This window comes from Rattus norvegicus, chromosome Y (genome assembly GCF_036323735.1).
Source record: "Rattus norvegicus strain BN/NHsdMcwi chromosome Y, GRCr8, whole genome shotgun sequence".
In the NCBI taxonomy this organism is placed as follows: Eukaryota; Metazoa; Chordata; class Mammalia; order Rodentia; family Muridae; genus Rattus; species Rattus norvegicus.
In genome coordinates, this window is record NC_086040.1 from 24,825,466 (window position 1) to 24,848,216 (window position 22,751).

The window sequence follows — 22,751 nt, forward strand, 5'->3', positions numbered from 1 at the left end:
CTGGAAATCAGTCTGGAGGTTCCTCAGAAAATCAGACATTGAACTACCTGAGGATCCAGCTATACCTCTTTTCGGCATATACAAAAAAGATGCCACAACATATAAAAAAGACATGTTCTCCACTATGTTCATAGCAGCCTTCTTTATAATAGGCAGAAGCAGGAAAGAACCCAGATGCCCTTCAACAGAGGAATGGATACAGAAAATATGGTACATCTACACAATTGAATACTACTCAGCTATCAAAAACAATGACTTTATGAAATTCGTAGGCAAATGGATGGAACTGGAAAATATCATCCTGAGTGAGGTAACCCAATCACAGAAAAACACACATGGTATGCACTCATTGATTAGTGGCTATTAGCCCAAATGCTTGAATTACACTAGATGGACAGAACACATGAAACTCAATAGAGATGATCAAAATGTGAATGCTTCACTCCTTCTTTAAAAGGAGAACAAGAATGCCCTTGGCAGGGAATAGGGAGGCAAAATTTAGATCAAAGTGAGAAGGAACACCCATTCAGAGCCTGACCCACATGTGGCCCATATGTATACAGCCACCCAAATAGACAAGATAGATGAAGCAAAGAAGTGCATCCAAACAGGATCCGGATGCTGATCTGTCCTGAGAGACACAGCCACAATTCACAAAATTCATATGCAAATGTCAGCAATAAACCACTGAACTGAGAATGGGACCCTTTTTGAAGGGATTGGAGAAAGATGTAGAAGAGAATGAAGGGTTCGAGACGTCATATGAACAACAATGACAAGCAACCAGAGCTTCCAGGGACTAAGCCACTACCCAAAGACTGTACATGGACTGACCCTGGGCTCCATCCTCATAGGTAGCAATTACTATCCTAGTAAGAGCACCAGTGGAAGGGGAAGCCTTTGGTCCTGCTAAGCCTGAACCCCAGTGAAGATGACTGTTGGGGGTGAAGGTGATAATGGGGGAAGGTTTGGTAAGGGAAGACCATATAGAAGGGGAGGGTGAGGCGTTAGGGGGATGTTGGCTCTGAAACTGAGAACGGGAATAATAATCGAAATGTAAATAAGAAATACTCAAGTTAATAAGGATTTAAAAAAAAAGATTTAATGCCAGTAATGAAATAGACTTGCTAGCAAGACAGAGCAACCAGGATAAGAGCAACTTCCATGTCATTATATAGGCTTCCTTTAGGAGGAATTGCCAACATTGTAGCTGGATTAAATACCTGGATTCAAGGAGTGTTTTTGTATTTCAAGTATTCAGAATAGAAGTAGATCTTCTCACTTTGAATGAAAGTGCATTACATCAGAGGTAGGGCCATTATTTTATGGTTTTAGATAATTCCAGCTTTAGTCAAGTAGGCAACCAAAAATAGCCATCAAAAGTCTATTTCTTGTCAACTTAAAATTACATCATATATCCTTATGTTGTGAATAATTTGTAAATGAAAATAATAACCAGATTATAATGGTGCCTTGATAAAATAGAATGATCCTACATCCAAATAGAAATGCAATATATATTTTACAATATCATAGATATACTGATGTGATATAATCATCAATTCTACAATCTAAAACACGGTACATATTTAGAATCGATGGAAATGTGTTCTACGGCACATTCTTTCAGTATCTCAAATTTGAAACGAATATGAAAACCATTGGTATCGTCTTAATTGGTATTATATTGCATGATGAAGAAATTGATGAAAGAAAACACAAAAATCTATAGAAAAACTTTGTTAACAAAATACAAAGGAATTATTGATTTCAATTATTAATCATTTTTCTACAACTGGTTATGGTTATAAAGACAACCATGTGTAAATACCTTCTTCACTACCCTGTCTTATTTGCTTCACCCATAAGAAGCACCTCATTAGATAACAATCTACATTCCTGATGGATTTGCACACTTTGTCATTCCGCATGGGTTTAGCTATTTTCTTTGTACATTGAGTATGTGGGCAAATATTTCTCCATCTTTTCCCACATGCATCTGTCTCTGGTTTCTACCTCTTGTCCTGAAAAGTTTTGTGGGAGAGCACACAACTCTCTTCTAGAAAATGAGAGTCAAAATGACCTAGCTGACTGCATATTCTTTACTCTTATTAAACTGCATTCTTGTTTTCCCTTGCATCAGTCAAACAGGATGTGTTTTTTTTCTTGTATACATTGTCTTTACAATGAAATCTGGTAATTTGCAATTAGAATTAGTCTATTGAAAATGTTTCTCTCCAAGCCTTGGTCATATTGAATGGTCTTTCAATTTTTACCCTATAATATTGTTAAGCCACAGCATCATCTATTTGAAATCCTAACCAGTTTGAGCAACTTATACATTTCATCATGGACTGTGACCCTGATGTGTGGAGATTTCTTCCAAGAGTGCAACCTGAGTCATTCAACTGGGATCCAAACAAAGAAACTCAACTCAGCGGTTGAGGCCCCTGTGATACCCTGGTCTAAATTTCCTACAGAAATTGTGAGCTAATTACTCACTTCCAGAAGCAATACTGGGTATAGGATATCCTTGGACTTGAACTTTGAAGAAGGAGATAGAAATTGTTCAATTGGCACAGAGCTATATACAGACCAACAGTTAGGGTAACATCATTTCTTAGAACGATTTGTGTTATGTATAACCTACTTAGTCATAAAGGAAATGCAAATCAAAACAACCCTGAGTTTCCACCTCACATCAGTCAGAATTGCTAAGATCAAAAACTCAGGTGACAGCAGATGCTGGCAAGGATATGGTGAAAGAGAAACACTCCTCCATTGTTGTTGGGATTGCAAACTGGTACAACCTCCCTGAAAATCAGTCCTGAGTTTCCTCAAAAATTGGTCATTGCAGTTGCTGAAGACCCAGCTATACCTCCCCTGAGCTTATACCCAAAAGATGCTCCAACATACAACAAAGACACATGTTACACTATGTTCATAGCAGCCTTATTCATAATATCCAGAAGCTGGAATTAACCCAGATGTCCTTCATCAGAAGAATGGATACAGAAAATGGCCTATATTTACACAATGGATTAGTACTCATTTATCAAAAATAATGAGTTCATGAAATTCATAGGCAAATGGATGAACCTAAAAAAATATCATCCTGAGGGTGGTTACCCAATAACAGAAAAACAAAGTATGCACTCATTTTTAATTGGATATCAGTGCAAATGCTCAAGTTACCTATGATCCAATGCACAGACCACATGATACTCAAGAAGGAGGACCAAAATGCAGATTATTCACTCCTCCCTTAAAAGGGTAAATAAAATATCCATAAGAGGGGTAGGGAGAGATTGTTCATAGGAGACTGAAGGAATGGCCATTCAGAGTCTGCTGGACATGTGTCACACACCCAACCACACACACACACACACACACACACACACACACACACACACACACACATATGCAACAAAACTATTTTGGATAAAATAGGCTTTCAGAGATTATCATTTGAAGTAGGTACACAATATTTACACAGGGACCTAAGAGAATTCAGCTGAAGGACATTATTGTTTTCTGGCTGTGCTGAGAGCTGAAAACCAGTTGGTAAGGGTGCCTACACACTTGAAAGCAGAGATAAGACCAACTTTTATGCTCCAAGTTACCTGTCATTTGGACTCAAAGACACAATGAGAAGATCAAATGTTACAATTAGAAGTATAAAAGAGAGTGAAGACTCCCAACTTAAAGGGCCAGTAAATATCTTCAAAAAATTATCGAAGAAATCTTCCCCAACCTAAAGACAGAGATGCCGAAAAACATGCCAGAAGCCAACAGAGCTGTAAATAGATTTTACCAGAAAAGAAATTCCTCACATCACATGATAGTCAAAACACCAAATGCACAAAATAAAGAAAGAAGTTTAAAGGCAATAAGGGACAAAGTCAAGTAACATATAAAGTCAGACCTATGAGAATTACACAAGGTTTCTCACCAGATACTATGAAAGTCAGAAGATCCTGGAATACTCTAGACCATAAAAGAACACAAAAGCCATTCCAGTCTACTATAGCCAGGAAAATTCTCAATTAACACATATGGAATTACGAAGATATTCCATGACAGAACGAAATTTATACAGTATCTTTCTACAAATCCAGCCCAACGAAAGATAATAGGTAGAAAACTCTAACACAAGGAGGGAAACTACATCCTAGAAAAAGCAACAAACTAATCTTGCAATGAAACCAAAAGAAAAGAGACACACAAACATGACTCTTCCTCTAACAACAAAAATGACAGAAGCAACAATCACTATTCCTTAATATCTTTTAACAAAATGGAGTGAATTCCCCAATAGAAAGACATAGACTAAATGAATGGATACATAAAGAGGACCCAGTATTTTGTTGAATGTAGAAAACACAACTCAGAGACAAAGACAGACACTACCTGAGAGTATTAGGCTAGAAAACAAATTTTGAAGCAAATGGTCTGATAGAAGGAAGCTGGATTTGCCATTCTACTATGGAATATAATCGACTATCAACCAAAAGTTTTCGAAACAGGTGAGGAAGGAAATTTCATATTTATCAAAAGATTATCCCACCAATAGTAACTGTCAATCCTAATTATGTATGCTCCATATACATGGGCACCTCCATTCCTAAAAGATACCTTACTAAAGCTCAAAGCACCCATTTGCTCCTCACATAATAATAGTGGGAGATTTCAACACCACAATCTCATCAATGGACTGATCATGGAAACAAAAATTAAACCAAGATCTAGACAAACTAACAGAAGTTGTGAACAAAATGGACATTACAGATATTTATAGAATATTTAATCCTAAAACAAAATAATATATTCTTCCCAGCATCTCATAGTATTTTCTCCAAAATTGATCATATATCAAGTCACAAAACAGGACTCAACAGATCGAAGAAGACTGAAATAAGTCCATGCATCCTATCAAACCGTGACAAACTAAGGCTGGTCTTAAATATCCACAAAAACATCAGTGAGCCCACACATAACTGTAACTTGAACAGTGCTCTACTCAAAGATAACTTGTCAAGCAAGAAATAAAGAAAGATTAAAGACTTTTAAGAATTTAATACAAGTGATGGCACAACATACATATGCTGTACTCAACAATAAAAGAACTTCTGGGGGAATCACCATTCCTTACCTCAAGCAGTATTACAGGGCAATAGTGATTAAAAAGCAAAGAACAATGACAAAAAAGTTGTATTTGTACAGATTCCTGGGAATGTTGATAAGTGGAATAGAATTGAAGACACCAACACAAACACACACATAAATGGTCACTTGATATTTAATAAAGAGGCTAAAACCATCCAATGAAAAACGATAGGATTTTCAACAAGTGGAGGGCAGCATGTAGAAGTATGCAAATCGATTCATTTTTATTGCCCTATACAAAGCTTAAGTATGAGTGGATCAAAGACCTCTACATCAAACCCAATAAACTGAAACTTATAGAAGAAAAAGTAGAGAAGAGTCTTGATCACATGAGCACTGGGAAAATTTTCCTGAACCAAACACCACTGGTTTGTACTGTAAGATCAAGAATCAGAAACGAGACTTCATAAAACTACAATGCTTCTGTAAGTCAAAGGACACTGTTATTAGGACAAAACAGCAACCAAATGATTGGGAAAAGATCTTTTTCAATCCTACACCTGATACAGAGCTAATATCGAAAATATACAAAGAACTCAAGAAGTTAGACACCAGAGAGCCATACAATCCTATGAAAAATGGGGTACAGAGCTAAACAGAGAATTCTCAACTAAGGAATAACAAATAGCTGAGAAGTATGTCAAGAAATGCTCAACATCCTTAGTCATCAAGGAAATAAAAATAAAAACACTCCTGAGGTTCCACCTCACACCAGTCAGAATGGCTAAGATCAAAAACTCAGGTGACAACAGATGTTGGTGAGGTTATGGAGAAAGAAAAACACTGTTCCATTATTGGAGGGATTGCAAACCTGTACGATAACTCTGGAAATCATTCTGAAGTTTCCTGGGAAAATTGGATAATGCCCTAACTGAGGACCCAGCTCTACCTGTACTCTGCATAGACCCAAAAGATGGTGCAACATTCAACAACGACTCATGCTCCACTATGCTCATAGCAGTATTATTTATAGTAGCCAGGAACTGGAAAGAATCCAGATGGTCTTCAACTGACGAATGGATACATAAAATGTGATACATCTGTACAATGTTCTACTATTCCGCATTAAAAACAATGAATTCATGAAACTCATAGGCAAATGGATTGACCTAGAAAGCGTCACCCTGAGTGAGGTAACCCAATCACAGAAAAGGTCACATAGTATGCAATCTCTGATAAGTGGATTTTAGCCCAAAAGTTCGAATTCCTCAAGATATAATCCACAGACCACATGATGTTCAAGAAGAATAAACAAAGTATGGAAGCTTCACTCCTTCTTAAAAGGGGGAACAAAAAACATTCACAGGAGGGTATGTGGAGGCATAGGTAGAAGCAGAGACTGAAGGAATTCATGCCCCACCTGTGGCCCATATACATTTATACAGTCACCAAATTATATAAGATTGTTGAAGTTAAGAAGTGCATGCTGACTGGAACTGGATATAGCTGTCTCCTGAGAGACACAGCCAGAACAGGTCAAATTCATATTTGAATGCTAGCAGCAAAACATTAATCTGACATTGGAACACCTGTTGGAGGAATTACAGAAGCGATTGAAAGACCTGAAGGGGCTTGCAGCCTCATAGGACAGCAATGCCCAACAACGATAAGTCCCAGGGAGTAAAGCATCACCCAAAGTATATACAAGGATTGACTCATGGCTGTAGATGTATATGTAGCACAGGATGGCCTTTTTGGGCACAAAGGGGAGGAAAAACTCTTAGTCCTTCCAAATTTGGACTCCCAGTGTAAGGAAGGTCAGAAAGACTAGACGGGTGGATGATGTGGATGGGAACTCCATTATCGAAGAAGGGGAGGGAGAGCAGATAGATGTCTTATGAGTAGGAAACCAAGAAAGGGTATATTTGAAATTTAAATTAAAAAATCAAATAAATGAAAAGAGGATACTCAGATTCCTTTGAATAGGTGGAAGCATATCTAATTTCCTTGTGTGCAGGAGAGGAATTGTTGCTGTCCCTCTAGGAAAATGTAATAGATTTTTGATGTTCTAAAGTAGAAGGGTGAAAAAGGATCTCCCCTAGACTGTATGGAATGTGCATAGCTTCTCTTCCTCTTATGTCTGGAGCACTACTGAGCAGAAGTTGAAGGTTGATTGATACCTTGAAAATTATAGAACATTCCAGCCAAACACTACTTCAGCAACTCCAAACTGGAAATCACAGTAAAGAATACACATTTGAATGTCCATGGTAGGCAGTCAACAGTCTTAGAAGTCTTGTACAAGGCTCTAATGGAGTAGTGTTGGGTTCAGTGTCTTATTCAAATATATATCCATCTACACATTCCTCTGCATGTGAAATGACATCTCTGTGTAAGGGAACACAATGAAGACAGTAGTCGGATTTATGCTTGCTTTTAGACTCTTGTTTGAGAACTCAGTCCAGATTTCTCTGAGATCTCTTCGGTCAGAACAGTGTTTCCCAGGACAATAAACTTAGAAATTTAAGAGAGGAAATACATTTGGCATATGGGGAATCTGTGGTAATTCCTTGGCCTCCTGGAGTCTTCTTAATTGTATAAGTCTAAATCTTACTGGGTAAGATGGTGGAGGTAGGGAACTTGAACAGAAGTAGGACTGTTGTGTCATTCCTCAAAAAGGTAATATGCAAGACTTCATGGGAAAAATTTGTTATTGCACCGTGGACATCACCGGGATTTCTGAGAAAATGTGCAAAGGAGATATTCTATACCTGTTTGTTAGAACTGTAAAATCTCTGTAAAATTATTTTAAAATAATAAGAAAGACCATTTCATGCTGGAGAAAATGTAAGTACCTCGTGGAGCAGAGGAAGATCCAGTATTGCTTGATCTGCTTCCTATTCTTTTTCAGTATTTAGAATGTCCATATATTTTCATGCCATTTGAAAGTCCAGGTAGTAATTCTTGCATCAGTCCTATAGGTTGCATTTTATTCCAACAGTTGTCTTTGGGCTTTGAAGACTTTTGTCAGACAAGAAAAGATCAAAACCCCTTTCTTCCATGGAGGAATGTCTCAGAATACCTTTAGCAGGAAGAAGTTTGTATGTAGTCCTAGACAGTTGGGATGTAGCAGGCTCACAAAATCAAGAGAAGAAGTGCTGAAGATGGCCAATAGAGAGTGCAGGCATGAGTACCCCTTGGGCAAAAGAAGATATTTCAGGCCAATGTTGTCCTTTGGTGAAAGTGTTCTTGCCCACTATACAGAGAAAAAACTTGAAATACTTTGAGTAGTTGTGGAGTGTTGATACTCCCATAGGGAAAAGGAGAGACACTGAATCTCTTCTTTGAAATGATGACATTTACAGACCTCTTGGACAGAAGATGTGAATTTGAGAACAACTGGAGCAAAAGGTATCATTCTGATGTCCTTCCTAGAGGAAGTTTTGAATATGAGACACAGTTAAGTGTAAATTTTGTGCCATCTTTCACCAAAAGTAGAATAGTTCAGAATCATTCTTTGTCAAATAGGTTAGCTACTGAGGACCTTTTTGACTAGAAGTGGAGTTTTAGACCTGGGTGCCAGAGATGATCTCAGGAACTGTCAGTCTTATAAGACAGATAGCAGACACTTATATACAGAATATACATTTGATATATAGTGGACATAAATTGGTGATTTAAAGTAATGATGTTTAAGAGTAGAATATTAAAGAAGATGTAGAAACTGCTTAAAGTGACAAACCTATTTTAGGATAAGGGAGTTTTCAAGCCTAAATTGAGCAGGAAAGCTAGGGCTACTTTACATATTCACATCTTCAGTTACACCATGGTAGGCTCTAACCGGGGTCCAAGCATTAGTATTATTCAGCAGTCATGATTTTCAGTCTCTAAGTCCTCTTGAAGCTAATCATCAACGACATGGGTATAAGCATGAAGGATGGTATATAGGAGAGATAATGAAAGTTTCACGATTTGCTAACACAGATCATAATTAGGTGAAGTACCTTTGGCCAAACCTTTATTTATTTAGTGGCCATTATTAGATGAACATGATCTAAAGCTCCCTATTAGAGGGTTATACTTGAACTAAAGCTCCCTATTAGAAGGTTGAGTATGCTCTAAGGACTCTTTAATCTTGGTCCTCTTGGGCAAAAAAAAAAAAAAATATGAGATCTCAATAGTAAACTCCAGTCCTTCTTATAACAGATCTTATACAGAAGGGGATGGTGTAAAGTATTATTTGTCAAAAAATAAAGACCTGAAGGCCACCAATCAAAGTGAAGTGCTGATTCCCCTTCATCTAAAGGGGATGGTGTTGAGATGGCTAGGAAATAGGTGCAGTTTTAGTAACCTGTGTTCATAACTGCAACTTATGGAGTCATCCTGAACTGCTTTGCTAAACAAGAAAGTGCCTGGCCATTTTTAACCAATTACCAAGATCTAGTCACCTAACTGTGAAGAAGGAAAAATTCTAGCTCACCTTTGGTGGTGGGAAAACAGTATGGTATTGCTTAATTTTCTTCCGATTATTCTTTCCAGTTTCCATTAGCATGCTCTTCCATCAGGGTAAGTGATTATCTGAACTCTGATGCTCCATCGATACATATATATATATATATATATATATATATATATATATATATATATATATATATATGTATATATATCATATGTGTATAAATAAGATGTGTAAATGTATACATATGATGTATATATATTATGTATAATGTGTGTGTATATATATATATATATATATGTGTGTGTGTGTGTGTGTGTGTGTGTGTGTGTGTGATGTATATATGTGCATATGATATATATATAAGTATAAGTGTACATGTGTACACATCCATAAATGAGAGATGGAAAAATTGCATTTCTGACAACCATCTGTAGTAAGATTGCATATATGTTAATTTTAGCTTTCTATACTCTGCCCTCTGATCTACAACAAGTATCTTATGATGTCCCACTGCGAAATCGCAATCAGGATTGCCTGGTAATCTTGGTCAAGATTGGCACTTAAGTAAAATGAGTTTAAATCAGGTATAAGATGTCCTTGTAATTAAGTGATGCTCTTGGGACTTCCAGAGCTAGAGGCTACAACTGAAACTCCTCACAAGTATAGATGGAATCAATGAGACTTGCCCTTAGGAGCCAAACCTGACATATCTCGTGAGCATCATTCCATAGCATATACACCCTTGGCCATGAACTGACTGCCTATAGTTTTTGTGGTTGAAGGTCCCATTTTGTACTACATTGAACTACATGTTATTGAATCTTATTCTGGCTTCTACAGAGGTATGCCATGAGACCATGGGGCCTCTTTAGTCAGAAGTGAAGTGACTTCTGCCCACTTTCAAATAATCAAAATTTGGGGGTCTTTCCTTTATATGAGTACTTGAGAAGACATAAGGCAACCAGGGAATGAGTAGAGTAGGCTCAGTTGTAGGAGGGAGGTCTGACATTCTGTTCAATGACTTAGGTAACTGAGGGAAAAAGGAAGATCTCGACGCCTTTAAGAAAGAGAAAACTTTGAGATCTGATTGTGCAATGGTATGTGTTAGAAAACCCTTGGAGTTGGGGTTGGTAGCATGAAACATCCTGTGACACATGGATGTCATTGTAACCTGATTTGGTGAAGGATTTTCTCCAATAATGCCCTTCAATTTCTATACTTCTTTAGTTGGTAGAAATTTTACATCTTGTATTAAATCTGGGGAAGTTTAGGTAACAACCCAAGCCTTTTTTAAACAGCTTGGATGACTGTCTCTGGATCTGTTGCTCATTCAGTTTGTCTTAATATGTCTATATATGGGTAGCAACAAAGGGTGCTCTTGATTTCTAGTGATTGGCTTGATTGGAATCAATCAATGATTCTATATATAGGACCTGGGACCTCAAACCCGATGGAAGAACATATTTCCCTATCCACAATGGTAAAAGGTAAAAGCCTTGATTCTCTATTATTTAGAGTATATCCATGTGAGGTAATTCAAAGTCATGAGGGACTGCTTTAGAATACAAGCTTTGGCACACTATTATTTGAAAAAGCATGTCTCATGTCACCTTGTGAATAAAGCAATGTGTGAGTTTCATTTGGTCAAAGGCAGTGTACACCATCAAGAGGTGAGCAAGATCCAAGGTCACACTGATGGGGAAGGAGTCACATCATCATTCAGGGTAGTTCTCAGGGCCTCTTCAAAGAGGAATGAGTCTAGGATGTATCTCAGAACAGGAGATTTCTGAGAACAGATTTACAGAATGGGAAGTTCTGAGAAGATCTTTAGCTAAAGTGAAATCCTGAATGTATTGGTTCACAATGTGGAGGACCCTAGTCATATTTTGAAGAAAAGAATTATCAACTTCACCCATGGTCAGCAGGGGAAGGTTATCGGCTACACTGGGCCTTGGAGGAATGTTCTGACTCTGTTTCAGTAACTTCTAAGTATGTTCCCTATATGTATACATATATATCTTTTAGTCCAGGCAATGGTCACAACAAAAGTATAAGTGGTTCAGGAAGCGGTGATGTTTCTTCAAGGATATGTTCAGCTGCAAACATATGTGAATAAAATATAGGAATATTTTGATGACCTACTTTAAGGCACATGGTATAAGAGTCAATTTAGCTTTGTGTCTTCTGAACTAGGATTTAGAAGCAGAGAAATATAAGATACCATTGTTTGCATATGTGTTGTATGAATACATTGAATAAAGAGGTTAGTTTTAAGCAAACTTTCTTTATAGGGGTGTTGAGTGGCATGGGCCGAAGGGCAGCTCTAGTAATTCTTTAGTTCCACAGGTACTCCAAAATTCACATAGTACACAGGGAGGAGTTCTGAGACAATTGATGTGCACTGAGAATAATTTTTAGAGCCCTTTCAATAGAATTTCATTTCCCTAGCCCCCATTCGCAGAAGCTGAGGGTCTAAAATCGACTTAGTGGATTGAAGTAGACAAATGGCCCACAATCCTACTGGAAAGACAACGAATGCTAGATGGTCTTTCATGTAGGATGCGAGGTATAACACTCCCTAGGTCTGGCAGACCTTTAAGGAGAAAAGACAAAACCACTTGATGGGTATAGGAAAATAAAAGGCCCATGTAAGGCTTCAAACAGGTTTTAAGCCCCTTTATCATAAAGGGTCTAGGGCAATGCTATACTTAGGCGAGTACTGACATGCTCTACAATATAATCAGAAGGAGTAAGTTAACACTGGGTAAAGTGAACCCCATGTAAGAGAGGAAAACTCTAAAGCCCTATTGAAAATGAAGAGAAACTTCTTCAGGCATAGTGTATATAGGTGTCATACACACTTCTGTCAAGAGAAAAGCTTCCTGGTACCTTATACAGTGGATAAAGTTTCCAGCCGTAATCATAAGTTTCAAATTCTCATTCAGAGGTTTATATATTCATAATTTCTGTTAATGCAGGAGAGAAAAGACAGGAACATATTTCTTCTGCCAAAGGCTTTGGATAATTTTTTTTGGCTAGGTTAATTCTTCTGGTTTGTTCAGCTGTTAAGATCTAAGCAGAAATGTTGAAATTATTACATTTCTATTGATTTGTCTTATTGCAGTTTGCAAGGGTTATATACTCTGATTCTAAACTACGACTCTGGGAATTCAAACCGGAGTGGAGCAGAGTCATTGGATTATAGAAGGAGTCACTTTTGAAAATATGTTTAATCAGTTAGGGATATGACTACTTTGTTGGAAAGTCAAGGGCCCATTATTCAGAGAGAACATTTTAGGAGGATTGGGAAGAGTGAGAAGGTCACAGAATCCTTCAGGCAAAAGTTTACCTTGGGTACTGGAAGAAGGCAGTCAAGTGCAACTGTTTTCACAGTCCAGAATAACTATGTGTCGGGGTACTCTGAGGCGTGCTGGCCAGAAATTAGGGAATTTGCTCTTACATATTGGGTGGTAATCTCTGGATTTATGTTTTGCACAAGCTGTTCAGAAGCAGGATAATCATCGACAACAAAGATGAAACTGCTCCATTTTATGTGAAAAACCTTAAAGGCAGAACTTAGGTTAGGGCTCAGATTTGCACTGACATGTCTGAGGACATCATGTCCACGTGGTCTTCCATTCCTTCAAACATTTATCTATGCCTGGCCATCCAGGTAAGAAAGGAAACATTAAGACCTCTTAGAAGAATAGAACTGAGATCCTATGGATAGAAGTGGATTCTCGGAAGAAACCATTGTCAGGGGATATTAATTTAAAGTTTCCTTAAGAAAAAAAAAACTGTGTGAGATTTCATTTCATTTCCTTCTCTGTATGTTCTTCATCAAAATAATTTGTATTAAGCCCCTTTCAACTTACAGGGTATTGCTAGATTTTCTTATTCAAAGAAAGTAGAATATATTCATCTTACTTTGCAGAATATGTTTTTCAGGGGCTCTTCATTGCATCCCAATTGAAACCCAAGTTTACCTTGAACTGAAGGAGAAACCTGGGAAAAATTAGGAAACATATCTGTGGCACAGTCCATAATATCAGGAACTAGTGTGGGTTTCCTCACCCTAAATTAATATCTAAACCTACTTTGGACAAACTAGAATGATCTGAAGTAACCTTTCCTTCAGGGATAACACATGATGCCTCCTTAATCAAAGAAAGAATGGATGAGTACCACCAAGTAAAGATGAGTTGCTGATGCCCCTGTAGCAGGAGAATTGATTAGAGTATTCATATTCCCCTTGTATTTGAGAAAAAATTAAATTGCTTACAATAGCTCAGGAGGTCCTAGCATTGCATCATCTTCTAATGATACCTCACAGTCTAGCATATCCACATCTTTAGCTGAATATGCAAGAGCCTGAATATAGATTACATGATTCATGAAAAGTTGAGGTGTCCTAAGCATGATTGCCCCCTAAAAGTATATTCAACCAAAACGAAATGAGCACCAGACTGATGACTTCACAACATATCATGTGACTTTACTCAAGGAAGTAGCATAAGATTCCAGGATTTGCTCCCTCCTTTTGGATTTCAGTGAACCTTCACCAGAGGGATCAATGCTCCTTGGTCCGAGGTAAAATATCCCATGGGCCCCAAGCAGAAGGGATGGTTCTGAGAGACCATTTTGTCAAATGGGTAACTCTAAGGCCTATAAAAAATATCAATGTTTTTGAAAGGAGTAAAGTCTTAATCCGGTTTGATAGTAGGGGACTATCCATGATTACCTTCTATAAAAAACAATGATCCCATCACTCCAGGCCTCTACATTTTCAGAGAACTCCAGAAAATTCTTATCTCCAAGGACTCCACTACAGACGTGACAGCAATCTGAGGTTTATTCTGAAATCTTGTGTGAAGTCACTGTCTCTAATCCTTTTTTAAACTTACTATTAGCAGCACAGGTATGGGTGTGAGGGATATTTACCTTTCTGGTGAGTATCTTAGATAAGTGGCCTTGGATCCAGGGTGGAACTTTTATTCATTGGCCATGGGACGTCAATCCATTGTTCTTGGAGATTTTTTGGTGGTCAAAGTTGTATTGGCTATGCAATAAGGTTTGAGGAACAAGTTCTGGTCTTTATTAGTTGAATGGTATACCTGAGTCAGCCACGAACAAAGTGAGAATCTTCTATGGATTCTTGTTCACAAGGATTCAGTTTCAGGTACACTACAGCAGAGGCTGACTGTTTGAGACACTCCTCAGTCACAAGGTCAATTCTAGATTTTGTTCCATCAGATAGCTATGTCTCTGACCCCTCCATTGCAGACAGAGGAAGAATAAAGTGTTTCTATTCCAGGGCAGTTGATTTCTAGTGTATGTCATTTCAGGGGCATTTGAGTCCTTTGATGTTTAATGATATCAGAGACAAATGATTGGATTTGTCTATTATTTTTCTTGTTAGATGTCGAATTATGTTTCTGTGGCTACCTACATTATCTTCTTTTGTGTTTTAAAAGTAGATTGTGTTCTTTCTTTTTCTGGGTGTAGTTTCCTGCCTTGTACTGGAATTTTCCACCTTTCATCTTTTGTAGGACTGGATTTGTGGAAAGATATTGTGTAAATTTGCTCTTGTCATGGCATATCTTGGAATCTCCATCTATGGTAGTTGAGAGGTTTTATAGCAGCCTGGGATGACATTTTTGTTCATTTATGATCTGTGTGATATATGCCCAGGACCTGATAGCTTTCATAGTCTATTTTAAGAAGTGTGGAATACTGATTGGTATCCCTTTTTATGTAACTCAACCTTTTTTCCCTTACTGGTTTTAATATTTTTTCTTTGTTTTGTGTACTTTATATTTTAACTATTATGTGATGGAAGAAATTTATTTTCTGCTCCAAATTTTTGGGAGTTCTCTTTGAATTTTGTACGTGTAAGGTTGTCTCTTTCTTTAGGTTAGGGAAGGTTTCTACTATAATTTTGTTGAAGATATTTACTGACCCTTCAAAGTGGGAGTCTTCATTCTCTACGATACCTATTATCCTTAGGTATTATCTTGTCATTTTGTCTGGGATTTTCCGGATGTTTTGGGTTAGGAGTTTTTTGTGTACCAAGAACTGTGGATCAGGTTCAGCTATATGGAATAGATAGAAACAAAAGTATGCTGTAACAGACTACACCTCCATTCTTGGGTTCTGAGCACTCCAGGAAGTTACCTCTGAGAAGAAGAAGTCTCTCCTGTGCTCTTGAGTGAGTCAGCACTCCTGGAAGTCCATCTATTTCCTCATGGGATCTCATTCTTTCATGTCAAATATATTGCCAGATGAGATAATTGCTCAGTGAACACAGTATTGTGTTGAATATGACACAGACTATCTGTGACAAATTAAAATATATAGGCAATGTCAACTAGGTCATTGAATTGTAATATATTGAAGAATTCACATAATTACTACATGTTGGACTAACCAATGAATGGGATGCATATTTATTAAAATGAAGAATAGTATAAAGTTTATTTTTGAAACTTACTGAATCATGTAATAAATAATAAGTCTCCATTACTGTATCAGGTCCATAATAGTGGTATAGATTAGGAATGAATAAAATGTATTATGAACTTTCTTTTATAAAAATTGCATTATAGTTCAAGAAAAAGAAAGAAATGAATCCATAAATCAGTCTGTTACAGTTGATAGTATGCAAGTAGTTGAAGAATCTATTTTAAAAATATGGTCATGGAGATTGTCATAAGGAAGTGACATTTAAGTTAGATTAGATGAAATATAGTTGATCTATATTTTGGGCAAAATCACAGTAAATAGAAGGATGATAAAAGGACAAAGAGCTTGACATTTCCAAAAAGTAAATATGATAGTAGTTTGTATTGACTAAGAGATAGAAGAGCGGTCCAAATAAAGCTGAAGCTTAGGCAATGTCTCATATGGGAATATAGGAACAGTATTAGACATATAATTTTTATTTACTGTAAATGTCTTAGAAATCATTGAACAGTTTTAAATAAGTTTGTTTAACTCACAATGTATATAGAAGGGACTCTGGTTATTTATGTATTATGAGATGATACAGAGAATAATTTTAAGGATGTTTTTGAAGTCTATCTGGAAGTACTGTCAGTGATAATGAAAAAGAGTCATATCAGAGAGCTATGTTGGAAATTGTTGTGTTTGGTAGAAGAATGAGTGTGGTGTGGGCAGGAAGAAAAGAAAGCCAATGTCTTTTTTTGAGCAAAAGAAAAGATGTTGGTGTTATTTACTCTGATGTGGAATATTTCATGATAAGTGGATTTAGGAGAATTATAAAGGAATTTATTTTAGCCCCTTGAAGATGCTTGAAAGAACCTCTAACTCACTAGACATTCCTACTTACTGTTCATTGTTTGGTGATTTAATCCATTACTAAGACCATTATTAGCTGTTATATAACAAAACTCACTTTAATATCTGTATTTTTAAGTTATAAATGGGAGTACTTATTTAATGAAGAGCAAACCTATGATTATATTACATGCTTATTTAGTATATTCAGACAAATTATTTGCCCATATACTTACTACAAACATTTTGTATTGCAATTATAATTTAATCCAAGTTTATTGGTGCTGACACACTCTTTGATTAGAATTTAATAGCTCATGAATGTGAATTTCACAGAAAGAAGTCATTTTTCAGATTTTGTTAATTTACAAACCCTAGAAGAGTAAAAACATGTGATAAATTCTAGCTCTTCTACTTTTAATCTTTAGTATTTTAGTGTGTTATGATATACATGCAAAAATTCCTAATCCAGATGATTTTAACTATAATATCCAGTACTATTAAACATATCAACAGTATTTTACAAATATGAATAATCTATGCTTTCAGAAAATTTTCATCAAAGGAGCAAGAAATTCTTCATAACTTCAACACAACATGGCCTTTGGGAACAGAATAAAACACAAATAAGGAAAGGCGGAAAATGATTGACACATGCACTGTTCTTGGTTTGAAATTTAACAACCATGCTAGTTATAGGATACAGCTTTGAAATTAGAGTCAATGAGAGTTTGAAAAATACTGAGGAAGAGTAGGTAAATTGAATTCTTGCTACATGAAAGAAAACACTGGATCTGAAGGTAAGGTACATTTTAGATGATGACACTCGTCTTCTGCCACTATTTATTCAATGCTTTTGTATTTGTTACTATATTATGTTCCAAAAACATATCAATGATTCTAGTTGTTCTTAATTAATGAACATGCAGATCAGCTGATTTAATATTCCACATTATCTTAATATTCTTCTGTATCTTTCAATATTAAAATAATAGAGAATTATTTTGATTAGAGTAAAATTTTATTTTTTTATCATATGAGAGAAGAAATTATTAACCAAGAATGGATATTTGATATTTTCTAAAAGATGTTAATAGAGGTTGAAAGCATATATATAAGCTAAACCATTTATACCTTCTCCAAATGAAACTCATTGAAATGTCAGTACACATAATAGTACGTATATGGAGTGATATATAGGAATAAAAACATCCCCTATGCATCCAGAATCATCTATTATCCCCATGATGAAAGCCAATATTAGGAAGAGAAGATGGTAGAGCCACTTTGCAGGAAAATCAGCTTCATTCAAAATGAAGATTGAGCTGGGAATTGATTTGACTAAGTGTAGTTAAGAATAATGTAAATGCCCAAAAATTGTAACCTCACTAGGTGGTATGTCCTTGTTGCAGGAGGTATGTTGTTCGGGGTAGGCTTTGAAGTTTCAAAGGATTGAAGCTATTTCAATCTAGTTTTCTCCACCTTCCGCTTATGGTCAGCAACCTCTGCCTGTATATCTTTGCTCTGATATCATCAATCACTGACTCTGATATTCTGGTTTATAAGCCCAAATAAAGTATTTCTTTTATAAGGAATGAATAATATAAATGAGTTTAATGCTATGAGAAGCAGACCTTGTTTACCTGATATGGTTGCCTTTTCCTTTCTTAGCTTGGGCCGTCACACTTCTGCTATGTTGAATGAGACATCTCCATATTCTCTACTCTCACTAACTGCAGTTTGTCATTTGGCCCTCAGGACCTCCTTATACCTGGGGCTGTATTTTTGTTCTTGGAAGTTAGAAAGTTTGGATTTCCTGACTTTGGAGGCAGGGTTAAAAGTAAATGGGAAGTGAGTGACATACATACCACAACTCTTCTATTTTAGTCCTTCAATGGGGGATATTAGAGGATGGGATTACTGAGGTGAGCAGAAAGGAAAGGTGCTGCTTTATTTGAAATGTTTTCTTACCTCATTCTGTGTCCCTGTAAAGATCCAGCCTTATCTCTCAGGCCTGGCCATGTTCCTGTCACTGCTCACCTGCCTATCTCTTGCAGCTCTTAATTCTAATTCCTGCTTCCCACTCTACGTTTCATCTTGACCAGATTTAGTGCATTTTTCAGTGTTCCTGCTCTGAAACGTACACAAGTTCTTTTACTTTTGTTTTATTTTCAAACTTTCAATGTTTATGTTCTTTTTCGTTTTACCTCTTTTATGGAAGCCTTAGAGGAGAATCATTCATGGATGTCTCTTTTGATTGGAATGAGAAAATAATGAAAAAATCTTTTTTTTTTTAAATTACAGGACATTTTCAGTTTTTCTCTTCCATATATGTGCCATGCTAGTTTTTCTCCCTGTCTTGTCCTTAGTCCTTTCCTCCCCTTGCTACTTGGATACTGCCTCTTAGGACTTACTGCAGAACCATAATTGCTGGCATACACAAGCAAGGTGTTGATTCTTCATCACTTTTCTAACCTTTTTCTGCTTCTCTCTTGAGCTGTTTGAATTAATTTGGATCACTCTACTCAATAGCACAGTGCTATAGTGCTTGGGCCATGAAAATATCTGTTATTGTTGCCTTGTCATAGTTTTACAGCTCAGGGTTGGCCTAGTTACACTTTGGAATCTTAGTCCAAGAAGTTTGAGAACTTTAATAAAACCGTGTCAGGAGCTAAAAATACTTTTAAATGATTTCTTAATACATGACGCCTAGAAAACCCTTTCATAAATCATGGACAAAGCAGTCTGAGATTCTTGTTTCTGTAAAGTACTTGAAAAATATGAAAGGGAGAAAGGCCATGGCTCGCTCACTCTTGTCTTTAGATGGGGCGCTCAAATATGACTTTAGTTTTCCTGCGATTTCTGGTTGGAACATAAACATGTCTTTGGTAGTTTGCATCACCGGATTGCTTATATTAATTCCTCCTTTTGCTATTGTTTTGGGTTCTGTCTTCATTGTTTCCAATAGGACCATAGCTCCACACTCTGTGTAGATAAAAGGTGGGTCCAGTCCAGCTGTTATTGTTCTGGCACACAAACCACTTTTTGGGAACAAATGTTCACCATTGTATAGTTGACAGTGGTTTAAATTCTTTCCTTGTCCTCACAACATTCCTCTTCTCATCTTCTTCAATTAATTGTATTGACCTCCATGTAATCCTATTATGTATCTGTGTGTATGGAAGAAAGTTTTTCTTTAAATATTCTGTGGTTTGTGGGTTTATTCTTCCATCAACTATTCCCAACAGCACATGACCTCAGGCCATTACTGGGAATTATTGTATGCTGGGAACATTGGGGGAGGATAGTGTGAAATTCATCACTGTCCTTTGTTTCAGAGATTTTTATTTTTTAATAAGTAACCCATACTATACAAATATCTAACTAACTCTTGTGTTCCCCTTCCTGTAAGGCTGCTGGTGTAAATAAATTGCATTTTTTCATTGATAAACAATAATAAAATCACATAAAGACAAAAACATACTTAAAGACAGAAAATATTCACAAAGGAAAATCCATTTAAAATGGAGATAACATATAAACAAAATGAGATCAAAAGATCCATTCAGGAACCATGATATTAAAATGTAATTATCAAACTACAAATTTGTAAGATGAGATAATAATAATATATATTTAAGAAAAGATGAAAACCATTAAATGCACAGTGTGCCCAAAATGCTCACTCAAAATGTAGAATATATCCAAGAATGGAATGGAGCTCTCTCTCTTGCTACTATAGAGGCAAAATGGAAGGATTACTACTAGGCTAAACCCAACCTAGATTTCATAGTGCCAAACTATCAAGAAAGCTGGTGTTTCAAATATACCACATTAAGCAAATATTGATAATAAAAACAAATATAAAAATAAGAAAGTATTGAAGACCAGCACTAGTCCATGATAATCTGATAGGGTGCATGGGATTATTTCAGTATTCTGGTATCTATAGGGACCTGTTTAGTGACAGAGTATATGGTAAGTTTGGAGAAGTTACTTTTAGGTGCAAAAAAAAAAGGTATATTCTGTAGTTTAGGATGAAATGTTCTTTAAATATCTGCTAAATCCATTTGGATGATTATTTCTGTTATTTTCACTGTATCAATTTAGTTTCATTTTCCACAAACGGTCAATTGATGAACTTGGGTATTGAAGTCTCCCACTATTATTGTGTTGGCGCCAATATATGCTTTGAGTCTTAGTGATGTTTCTTTTGGTGAATTTAGGTGCCCTAGCATTTGAAACATAGTTGTTCAGAATTGATAGTTCATCTTAGTATTATTTTTTCTTTGACAATTATTTTGTCCTTCCTTATCATTTTTGATATCTTTGGTTGAACGTCAATTTTATTCAATGTAAGAAAGGCTATTTCTGTTTTGTTTCTTGGGACCATTTGCTTGGAATTTCTCTCCAGCCTTTTACCTTGAGATAGTGACTGTCTATATAAGTAAGGTGTGTTTCCTGTGTGCAGCAAAATGTTCGGTCCACTTTATTTATCCAATCCCTTAGTTTATATCTTCTTATTGGAGAACTAAGTCCATTGATGATAAGAGATATTAAATAAAATTTATTGTTCTTTCTTGTTATTTTTATTGTTAGGAATGGAATTACGTTTGTGTGGCTATCATCTTTTGGGTTTGTTGAAAGATTAATTCCCAAATTTTTCCTAGGTGTAGTTTCCTTCCTTGTGTTGGAAGTGTCCATCTACTCTCCTATGTAGAGTTAGATTTGTTCAAAGATGTTTTGTAAGTTTGGCTTTGTCATGGAGTATCTTGGTTTCTCCATCCATGGTAATTGAAAGTTTTACCAGATATCCAAGCCTGGAGATCCAGAAATGAATGCAAAAACCTATGGTCACTTTATCTTTGAAAACTGTGCTAAAACCATTTAATGGAAAAAAGACAGAAATTTCAAAAAATGGTGTTGGATCAACTGGAGGTCAGCATGTAGAAAAATCAATTATTTAAACAAACTCACAGGGTGGGGGAACAAATGATCATCTTGTTAGATGGTGACAAAGAATGAAAACAATCAATACCTCTTCATGTTAAAAGATTTGGTACATATAATAAATTCAAGGTCCATACATAAACATAGTAAAAACAATATTACAAAAAAAGTACCCAACATCAACATAAATGGAGAGAACCTTGAAGCCATTCAACAAATATCTGGGAATAGAAACGGTTGCCCAATCTCCACTTACTTTTTTAATATAGCATTAGAAATCTTATTCACAGAAATTAGACAACCAAAGGAGATCAAAGGGAATTCAAGAATTGAAAATATCATGATTTGTATATGATATGATAGTATATTTTAGTGACCCCAAAAATTCAACCAGAGAACTATTTCAGGCAAAAACACCTTCAGTAAAGTCCCTGGATATAAAATTAACGCAAACAAATCATTACACTTCCTCTACTTCAAGGATAAACAGGTTGAGAAGAAATTAGGAATATGACAACTTTCACATTAGTCACAAATAATAAAAAATACCTCAGTGTCACTTCAGCCAAGCAAGTAAAAGATCTTTATGACAAGTACTTCAAGTCTGTGAAGAAAAAAATTGAAGAAAATCTCAGATGGAAAGATTTTCCATGCTTATGGATTGGTAGAGTTAATATTGCAAAAATGGCCAACTTGCCAAAAGCAATCAACATATTCAAGGCAATTGCTATCACAAATCCAACTCACTTCTTCATACAGTTAGAAAGAGCAATTTGAAAACTCATTTGAAAAAACAAAAACCCCATGACAGAGAAAACTATCCTCAACAAGAAAAGAACTTCTTTATTTTTTTTCTGCTTGTAAAATTTATTCACCACAAGGACACCCGTAAAAGAAGAAGCAGGAGCTGATATCTGATCTGTGTTCCTCTTGAAAGCCT

The 22,751-nt window shown here is 36.2% G+C and overlaps 2 long non-coding RNA genes across 2 annotated transcripts in view; one reads left to right on the top strand and one right to left on the bottom strand.

Moving 5' to 3' along the window:
- The window catches only part of LOC134484479 (uncharacterized), a 90,931-nt gene extending 73,426 nt beyond the window's left edge, over positions 1 to 17,505 (top strand). The window contains exon 3 of the long non-coding RNA XR_010061941.1: positions 17,411 to 17,505. This is a non-coding gene — a long non-coding RNA (uncharacterized LOC134484479). The remainder of the gene's footprint in view (positions 1 to 17,410) is intronic.
- Positions 1 to 22,751, bottom strand: part of LOC134484477 (uncharacterized) — a 413,639-nt gene that overhangs the window by 258,374 nt on the left and 132,514 nt on the right. The gene's annotated exons all lie outside the window — the stretch shown is intronic.